Genomic DNA, 10,827 nt, shown 5'->3' with positions numbered 1-10,827 from the left:
AGGAGGAATGAGTGAAGGAGGGATGAATGAAGGAGGGATGAATGAAGGAGAGAGGAATGAAGGAGAGAGGAATGAAGGAGGGATGAATGAAGGAGGGATGAATGAAGGAGAGAGGAATGAAGGAGAGAGGAATGAAGGAGGGATGAATGAAGGAGGGATGAATGAAGGAGGAATGAATGAAGGAGAGAGGAATGAAGGAGAGAGGAATGAAGGAGGGATGAATGAAGGAGGGATGAATGAATGAAGGCGGGATGAATGAAGGAGAGAGGAATGAAGGAGGGATGAATGAAGGGGGGATGAATGAAGGAGGAATGAATGAAGGAGAGAGGAATGAAGGAGAGAGGAATGAAGGAGAGAAGAATGAAGGAGGGATGAATGAAGGAGAGAGAAATGAAGGAGGGATGAATGAAGAAGAGAGGAATTAAGGTGGGATGAATGAAGGAGAGAGGAATGAAGGAGGGATGAATGAAGGAGAGATGAATGATGGAGGGATGAATGAAGGAGGGATGAATGAAGCAGAGAGAAATGAAGGAGGGATGAATGAAGGAGGGATGAATGAAGGAGAGAGGAATGAAGGAGGGATGAATGAATGAGAGAGGAATGAAGGAGGGATGAATGAAGGAGAGAGGAATGAAGGTGGGATGAATGAAGGAGAGAGAAATGGAGGAGAGAATGAAGGAGGGATGAATGAAGGAGAGAGGAATGAAGGTGGGATGAATGAAGGAGAGAGTAATGAAGGATGAATGAAGGAGGGATGAATGAAGGAGGGATGAATGAAGGAGAGAGGAATGAAGGAGGGATGAATGAAGGAGGGATGAATGAAGGAGAGAGGAATGAAGGAGAGAGGAATGAAGGAGGGATCAATGAAGGAGAGAGGAATGAAGGAGGGATGAATGAAGGAGAGAGGAATGAAGGAGAGAGGAATGAAGGAGAGAAGAATGAAGGAGAGAGGAATGAAGGAGGATGAATGAAGGAGGGATCAGTGAAGGAGAGAGGAATGAAGGAGGGATGAATGAAGGAGAGAGGAATGAAGGAGAGAGGAATGAAGGAGGGATCAATGAAGGAGAGAGGAATGAAGGAGGGATGATTGAAGGAGGTTCGAATGAAGGACGCATGAATGAAGGAGAGAGGAATGAAGGAGGAATGAATGAAGGAGGGATGAATGAAGGAGAGAGGAATGAAGGAGAGAGGAATGAAGGAGAGAGGAATGAAGGAGGGATGAATGAAGGAGGAATGAATGAAGGAGGGATGAATGAAGGAGAGAGGAATGAAGGAGGGATGAATGAAGGAGAGAGGAATGAAGGAGGGATCAATGAAGGAGGGATGAATGAAGGATAGAGGAATGAAGGAGGAATGAGTGAAGGAGGGATGAATGAAGGAGGGATGAATGAAGGAGAGAGGAATGAAGGAGAGAGGAATGAAGGAGGGATGAATGAAGGAGGGATGAATGAAGGAGAGAGGAATGAAGGAGGGATGAATGAAGGAGGGATGAATGAAGGAGGAATGAATGAAGGAGAGAGGAATGAAGGAGAGAGGAATGAAGGAGGGATGAATGAATGAAGGAGGGATGAATGAAGGAGAGAGGAATGAAGGAGGGATGAATGAAGGGGGGATGAATGAAGGAGGAATGAATGAAGGAGAGAGGAATGAAGGAGAGAGGAATGAAGGAGAGAAGAATGAAGGAGGGATGAATGAAGGAGAGATGAATGAAGGAGGGATAAATGAAGGAGGGATGAATGAAGGAGAGAGGAATGAAGGAGGGATGAATGAAGGAGGGATGAATGAAGGAGGAATGAATGAAGGATAGAGGAATGAAGGAGGGATCAATGAAGGAGGGATGAATGAAGGATAGAGGAATGAAGGAGGAATGAGTGAAGGAGGGATGAATGAAGGAGGGATGAATGAAGGAGAGAGGAATGAAGGAGAGAGGAATGAAGGAGGGATGAATGAAGGAGGGATGAATGAAGGAGAGAGGAATGAAGGAGGGATGAATGAAGGAGGGATGAATGAAGGAGGAATGAATGAAGGAGAGAGGAATGAAGGAGAGAGGAATGAAGGAGGGATGAATGAATGAAGGAGGGATGAATGAAGGAGAGAGGAATGAAGGAGGGATGAATGAAGGGGGGATGAATGAAGGAGGAATGAATGAAGGAGAGAGGAATGAAGGAGAGAGGAATGAAGGAGAGAAGAATGAAGGAGGGATGAATGAAGGAGAGATGAATGAAGGAGGGATAAATGAAGGAGGGATGAATGAAGGAGAGAGGAATGAAGGAGGGATGAATGAAGGAGGGATGAATGAAGGAGGAATGAATGAAGGAGGGATGAATGAAGGAGAGAGGAATGAAGGAGGGATGAATGAAGGAGAGAGGAATGAAGGAGGGGTGAATGAAGGAGGGATGAATGAAGGAGAGAGGAATGAAGGAGGGATGAATGAAGGAGGGATGAATGAAGGAGGAATGAATGAAGGAGAGAGGAATGAAGGAGAGAGGAATGAAGGAGGGATGAATGAAGGAGGGAGGAATGAAGGAGAGATGAATAAAGGAGGGATAAATGAAGGAGGGATGAATGAAGGAGAGAGGAATGAAGGAGGGATGAATGAAGGAGGAATGAATGAAGGAGGGATGAATGAAGGAGAGAGGAATGAAGGAGGGATGAATGAAGGAGAGAGGAATGAAGGAGGGGTGAATGAAGGAGGGATGAATGAAGGAGAGAGGAATGAAGGAGGGATGAATGAAGGAGGGATGAATGAAGGAGGAATGAATGAAGGAGAGAGGAATGAAGGAGAGAGGAATGAAGGTGGGATGAATGAAGGAGGGAGGAATGAAGGAGAGATGAATAAAGGAGGGATGAATGAAGGAGGCATGAATGAAGGAGAGAGGAATGAAGGAGGAATGAATGAAGGAGGGATGAATGAAGGAGAGAGGAATGAAGGAGAGAGGAATGAAGGAGAGAGGAATGAAGGAGGGATGAATGAAGGAGGAATGAATGAAGGAGGGATGAATGAAGGAGAGAGGAATGAAGGAGGGATGAATGAAGGAGAGAGGAATGAAGGAGGGATCAATGAAGGAGGGATGAATGAAGGATAGAGGAATGAAGGAGGAATGAGTGAAGGAGGGATGAATGAAGGAGGGATGAATGAAGGAGAGAGGAATGAAGGAGAGAGGAATGAAGGAGGGATGAATGAAGGAGGGATGAATGAAGGAGAGAGGAATGAAGGAGGGATGAATGAAGGAGGGATGAATGAAGGAGGAATGAATGAAGGAGAGAGGAATGAAGGAGAGAGGAATGAAGGAGGGATGAATGAATGAAGGAGGGATGAATGAAGGAGAGAGGAATGAAGGAGGGATGAATGAAGGGGGGATGAATGAAGGAGGAATGAATGAAGGAGAGAGGAATGAAGGAGAGAGGAATGAAGGAGAGAAGAATGAAGGAGGGATGAATGAAGGAGAGATGAATGAAGGAGGGATAAATGAAGGAGGGATGAATGAAGGAGAGAGGAATGAAGGAGGGATGAATGAAGGAGGGATGAATGAAGGAGGAATGAATGAAGGAGGGATGAATGAAGGAGAGAGGAATGAAGGAGGGATGAATGAAGGAGAGAGGAATGAAGGAGGGGTGAATGAAGGAGGGATGAATGAAGGAGAGAGGAATGAAGGAGGGATGAATGAAGGAGGGATGAATGAAGGAGGAATGAATGAAGGAGAGAGGAATGAAGGAGAGAGGAATGAAGGAGGGATGAATGAAGGAGGGAGGAATGAAGGAGAGATGAATAAAGGAGAGATAACAAACAAATAATCAAATTAGAAGCAAAAGCACAAATAAATACAATATAACAAATATACATATGAAATAAACAGTGTTTTTCAGGTCTGACAGTTTCCAGGTACAGAAAGTTAATAAAGAAAGCAAATGTAAAATAACACTCTTCACTGTATAAATCAAACATCCTTATTAATGAATCCTTATTAAAGTTACAAAAGTTCAGACAAAAGCAGTGAGTGATTGTTTGTCTTCGTCCTTTGTTTAATTAACAGTAAAAACACAGCCGGCAGGAATATTAGGCTACTGTCCCTTTAAGAGCGAATGCACTGATCTAATATACTGATACACATGCGTTTTCTTTCTCAACTCTTCACGTTCACTCAAGATATAACTGACGGTGTTTACTAGGACACTCACTATTTTTGACAATTTTGTGTGCATCTGTCCGCTCTAGTGCAAGAAGACGTGCATCCGCTTCAGTTTCACACTCCGTCTGAACGCAGATTTCTGTCCGCGCGCTTCGGATGTTTGCGCACACTACACGTTCAGAGCGCGAGTAACAGAAAGAGCCTTTCGCATCTTCTTCTGCTTGAACATTTAAATGATCAAGATTTAAAGTTTCGTGGCGATGCAGCGCTGGCCCGTCAGCTGACTGTCCTGAGCGCTCACGTTTGTTCATGTTCATGAATTATTACAGTTCATAAAAATATTACCGGCCAACTGGTGCTTTCATTTCAGTGTGTGGACCTGCTTTTTGTTTTGTTTTCAGTTCATCGTTTTTGTCTGGCATTTGCATTATGTGTGAGAGTGTGTGTGTGAACCATTTTTGAGAAACAAATACATGCTCCCAATTCCTTAAAATTGGGGTTGTGGCGTATTTCCCATGGGAAAAGATGGTCCCATAGCCAAAACCTTTGAGAAACGCTGATTTATTTGGTACTTCCTAATTTGAATGTAATTTTTGTCTCTTTTTTAATGAGCATGACTGGAGAAAGATGCTTTTCCATCCTCATCATCAGGACTGAGGAGTATTCACTGGAACAGAAATCCTTCCCATCCTCCCAAAACCTGTGAACTGTGGGGAACAATCCCTGTTTTAGACATTCTCTCTGTGCTTCACTAGCGCTCCGACAGACACACACTTACACTATTAAACATTTCATGGTATTCATTCACCGTTCCTGACAGATCTGAGAGAGAATCCAGAGAGGGATATGGAAATCAAACCGAGTCCCAGTGTTATCTGTCAGGATTCACAGAGTTTCAGAGCGCTAGACATCCGTCAGGAAGCACCAATCCAAATCTGGGTGAGCAGAATGAGACGAAATGATTAAATATGGATTAATAATCAGAAAGCACACAGACAGAGGATGAATGTGACTCTAAATATGCATCAAAGGAGCAGTGTTAGTGAATATTAATGAACGACAAGCCTTCGGCTCTTTGGAAACTTGACAAAAAAGCCCCACAACAAATCAAACACAGAGACAAATACTATATTTTCCCCTTTAATAATTTTTGCATGGCGGAAGAAAACACTCTTTATCATTCAGCACAACATACCCAGAATATAAATGAGTTGCTTTGGGTTTTTTAACTCTCAAAAAGTGGTACCAATAAAATCCAGCCGAACATTAAGTCAAGCTGACATTCCTCAGATAAGAACATAGTGTTTACCGCAGGACTTCTCAGCGCTGGAGACGTGCTAGTCTAGGCCTCGTTTACGCTGCAGGTCTCGATGCCCAATTCTGATTGGTTGCCTATATCCGATTTTTTTGACCGTCTGTTTACGCGTTCTTTCAATTGTGACCCATTTCCGATTCATGTGTTTACACTCGCCATACTATCTGAAACGTCGCGCATGCTAAAAGCGGGTTCTTGCACAGATGGACGAGCGTGAAATATGCTTGATGCTAGCTCTGTGATTTATGCGAAGTTCGCCAAACATCAGCATGACTTTGAGGCGGAGGAAAAGTGCCATCATTGCAGCTGTGCATGTGCTTCAGTTATTGTGTGTGTGAGATCTCAGGACTGCTGGGAACATATACAACACGATCTCATGAAAGTGCGTATCTATACCATTACATTTATTTCTCTAAGCCAAAAATAGTTTCCGCGTGCATGATACGCACTTGCGTAGGATTAGAGATGTGGAGTGCATGTGTATTACACGGCATAAAGTGCGTATCATATGCATGCAAAAACTAGTTTTGGCGTAAATGGCACGAGAAATAAAATTCGTGCTATGATACGCACTTTCATGAGATCGTGGCGGGCTTTAACGAGGAGCAGTGTGTAGCATAATGAGCTAGCCAAGCTTTGATATGTTGTGTCACGTGTGTCCACACTCCTCTCCTACGACGACACGACGTTTCGCAGATGCGAGTCAGCGTTTCTCTCGTCATTAAACCGCGGAGACGCTAATGCCTCAGAAAACCCCATCGCCTGTTTACATGACACTTGCATTGGCACATATTTGATTTATATCTGATTTATTTCCACATATGAACGAGGCCTGAAACCGTTTTCGAAATATCCGAATGCATGCGTTTTTTTCCTGTCATAGAACACATCCGATCTGTGTCACATATGAGCAAAAAAATCGGAATTGGGTCACATTTCACTGACTGTAAACGAGGTCTAAGACCCGGTTGTGTTCCAAACCCTAGTGAGCTGCCTACAAAGGGAACGGAACATACATGACGGATTTAGAACACGCTACATATGAAACAACTCAGACTGATGGACTTTACATGAAGCACATGCAGGAGAGTAACTAACAACACAATATAAAAACAAAAATATTGAGCATTTTTAATTAAACTGAACTTTTGGGAATTGACCCTTCGCTAAGCCACGCCCGAAAACCACCACTGGCCAATCGTGTCTTAGCAACCGTAACTAGGCGCGGGAGGTCTGGCAAGCTTTCGAGCGAGGGAAATATGCCGAAGCGTTGTGCGTATGGATTGTGCTAATCTGATACCCGGGGTCCTAAAAGTTTGGACGGGGGAGTGTATTTTTTTTCCTTCCCGAAAATCTAAAAGCCAAGGTGAGAAAGGATGTGCGTGGATCAGCAGTGTGGGAGACCCCATTCACAAGTGTCGACAGGATTAACAAAAACACATATTGCTTGGAAGTTGGAAATAATTACGGTTCTTTGTTCATAATGCAGATGTTTTAACGTAAAATAAGACGTTTAAAGACAAGACGGAGGCTCACTGACATACTTTAAAATATATTTCAGCATTTTGTTAATCGACGGCCTACTACCTCTGACTGAGTAACTTTAACCCAATCCGATCGCGGCTCTCCCGGTGTTAGTGTTATTCCACAAGATTTATGGATAAGCTGTTTGATTTATAATTATTAGATTAGTTTCAAATTTCACTTACCCTGCTGTGCACGAACACAGCTGTTCCTCGATGTGTGTGTTTCTCATGTGAATGGTCAGCGTATGAGGCGCTGCTGCTGCGACTATAGGCTTTAGCTTCAATTTTTATTAAATTATTATCTAATCGGTTGCATATTATGTCGTGGATATATCCTTCGAATGCACACTGCAGTCCCTTTAGTCTTGCTCTCTCAGATATTTCACTTGTTCGCCAAAAATTACTAATTATCTCATTAGGAATGTCTGACACCTGTGCATACACACCGTGATAGATGTGCTAGACGCGAAAGCTTGACAGGCGTAGCAACAGTAGCTAAGGAGGGTGGGGCTTAGCGAAGGGTCAATTGAGTGAATGCGTTGTGGCCGTGTCTAGGCTCAGGTCCTCCATCTGGTCTGGATACGGCCCGGGTCCGGCTGACTACAGTAAACCTCGGAATAAACAGAAAGACTAACATTAGCGTAGATTTGATTTCTCTATGAAGACTGTTTTACTTTTATTACAAATAGCACATCACTTCTATTTACACCTTATTTTGAACAGCATCTGTTTGCACTTGCTGCTTTTTGAACTCATTGCAAATAGAATCTTCCTCTTTTTATACTCTACACTATAGTGTAAAGGGCATCTGTCTTAATTACCCTGAAAATAAATGAAACACCCTTCATAGGTTTCAGAACATAGTCATCGAACCCTTTCTATGCCTTCATAAATGTTATCTGTCATGCTATGGCAATAATAAATAATAAAGAAAGGGAAAAATCTGATTTCTGAAACTAGAGCGAACCCATTTGTATGGCAGAGTCGTAGCAGATTTCAGCACAAACGGTGGATTTAATTGACCTGGCACTGGATAGAGGGAAACGAGCTCAATCTGCCGGAGAAGGAAATCGGCACATTTGCGGCATGTCAGGATTGACAGACACAAGATTGCTGGCTTTATTCTGAGGCTCGTCCTGATTGGCTGGTTCAGAGCCAGGCTCGTCCTGATTGGCTGTTTCAGAGCCAGATTCAAGCATAAGGAGACAGGATTTTGAAAAGAATTCTCAAGGGTCCAAATTACAGGGCATGAAAACAAACCAGTGCTGGAGTCTCTCTCTCTCTCTCACACACACACACACACACACACACACACACACACACACACACACACACACACACACACACACACACACACACACACACACACACACGTATAATAAAGAATCAGATTATAGATCTTCAGTTGTACATTCGCAGTCCGTCTCTCAGGCATCAGTGCTGAAGTCTCTAACACACTCAGAAAAGCTTTTTGGTTCCTGGTGAAATTTCACATCAATTCTTCATTGGTCTGTCATTCAGCGGCTATCAGGGGTCGTGGAGATACGCCTTGAAACTGCTACACACACACACACACACGCACACACACACACACACACACACACACACACACACACACACACACACACACACACACACACACACACGCACACAGAAACACACACACACACACACACACACACACACGCACACAGAAACACACACACACACACACACACACACGCACACACACACAAATGGACACGCATGCACACACACACACACACGCACACAGAAACACACACACACACACACACACACACACACACACACACACACACACACACACACACACACACAGCAAATTTACAGAGCTGTTTCCACACGGATGCTGTGAATTCATTATGTTCTTTAACAGCGTAAAGATGTAGAAACAGCGTAATGATGTAGAGATAGCTTAATGATGTAGAAATAGCGTAATGACGTAGAAATAGCTTAATGATGTAGAAATAGCGTAATGATGTAGAAACAGAAATAGCTTAATGATGTAGAAACAGCGTAATGACGTAGAAATAGCTTAATGATGTAGAAATAGAAATAGCTTAATGATGTAGAAATAGCTTAATGATGTAGAAATAGAAATAGCTTAATGATGTAGAAATAGCGTAATGATGTAGAAACAGCGTAATGACGTAGAAATAGCTTAATGATGTAGAAATAGCGTAATGATGTAGAAATAGAAATAGCTTAATGATGTAGAAATAGCTTAATGATGTAGAAATAGAAATAGCTTAATGACGTAGAAATAGCGTAATGATGTAGAAATAGAAATAGCTTAATGACGTAGAAATAGCGTAATGATGTAGAAATAGCGTAATGTTGTAGAAACAGCGTAATGATGTAGAAACAGAAATAGCTTAATGATGTAGAAACAGAAATAGCTTAATGACGTAGAAATAGCTTAATGATGTAGAAATAGCGTAATGATGTAGAAATAGCGTAATGATGTAGAAATAGAAATAGCTTAATGATGTAGAAATAGCTTAAGGATGTAGAAATAGAAATAGCTTAATGACGTAGAAATAGCGTAATGATGTAGAAATAGAAATAGCTTAATGACGTATAAATAGCTCAATGACGTAGAAATAACTTAATGTTGTAGAAACAGCGTAATGATGTAGAAACAGAATTAGCTTAATGATGTAGAAATAGCTTAATGATGTAGAAACAGCGTAATGATGTAGAAACAGAAATAGCTTAATGATGTAGAAACAGCGTAATGACGTAGAAATAGCTTAATGATGTAGAAATAGAAATAGCTTAATGATGTAGAAATAGCTTAATGATGTAGAAATAGAAATAGCTTAATGATGTAGAAATAGCGTAATGATGTAGAAACAGCGTAATGACGTAGAAATAGCTTAATGATGTAGAAATAGCGTAATGATGTAGAAATAGAAATAGCTTAATGATGTAGAAATAGCGTAATGATGTAGAAACAGCGTAATGACGTAGAAATAGCTTAATGATGTAGAAATAGCTTAATGATGTAGAAACAGCGTAATGACGTAGAAATAGCTTAATGATGTAGAAATAGCTTAATGATGTAGAAATAGAAATAGCTTAATGATGTAGAAATAGCGTAATGATGTAGAAACAGCGTAATGACGTAGAAATAGCTTAATGATGTAGAAATAGCTTAATGATGTAGAAATAGAAATAGCTTAATGATGTAGAAATAGCGTAATGATGTAGAAACAGCGTAATGACGTAGAAATAGCTTAATGATGTAGAAATAGCTTAATGATGTAGAAATAGAAATAGCTTAATGACGTAGAAATAGCGTAATGATGTAGAAATAGAAATAGCTTAATGACGTAGAAATAGCGTAATGATGTAGAAATAGCGTAATGTTGTAGAAACAGCGTAATGATGTAGAAACAGAAATAGCTTAATGATGTAGAAACAGAAATAGCTTAATGACGTAGAAATAGCTTAATGATGTAGAAATAGCGTAATGATGTAGAAATAGAAATAGCTTAATGATGTAGAAATAGCTTAATGATGTAGAAATAGAAATAGCTTAATGACGTAGAAATAGCGTAATGATGTAGAAATAGAAATAGCTTAATGACGTATAAATAGCTCAATGACGTAGAAATAGCTTAATGTTGTAGAAACAGCGTAATGATGTAGAAACAGAAATAGCTTAATGATGTAGAAATAGCTTAATGATGTAGAAATAGAAATAGCTTAATGACGTAGAAATAGCGTAATGATGTAGAAATAGCGTAATGACGTAGAAATAGCATAATGACGTAGAAATAGCGTAATGACGTAGAAATATCGTAATGACGTAGAAATAGCTTAATGATGT

This window comes from Siphateles boraxobius, unplaced genomic scaffold (genome assembly GCF_051911475.1).
Source record: "Siphateles boraxobius isolate OS27281-9 unplaced genomic scaffold, OSU_SipBor_1 201, whole genome shotgun sequence".
Taxonomy (NCBI): Eukaryota; Metazoa; Chordata; class Actinopteri; order Cypriniformes; family Leuciscidae; genus Siphateles; species Siphateles boraxobius.
Note: the sequence above shows the minus strand (reverse complement) of the source record.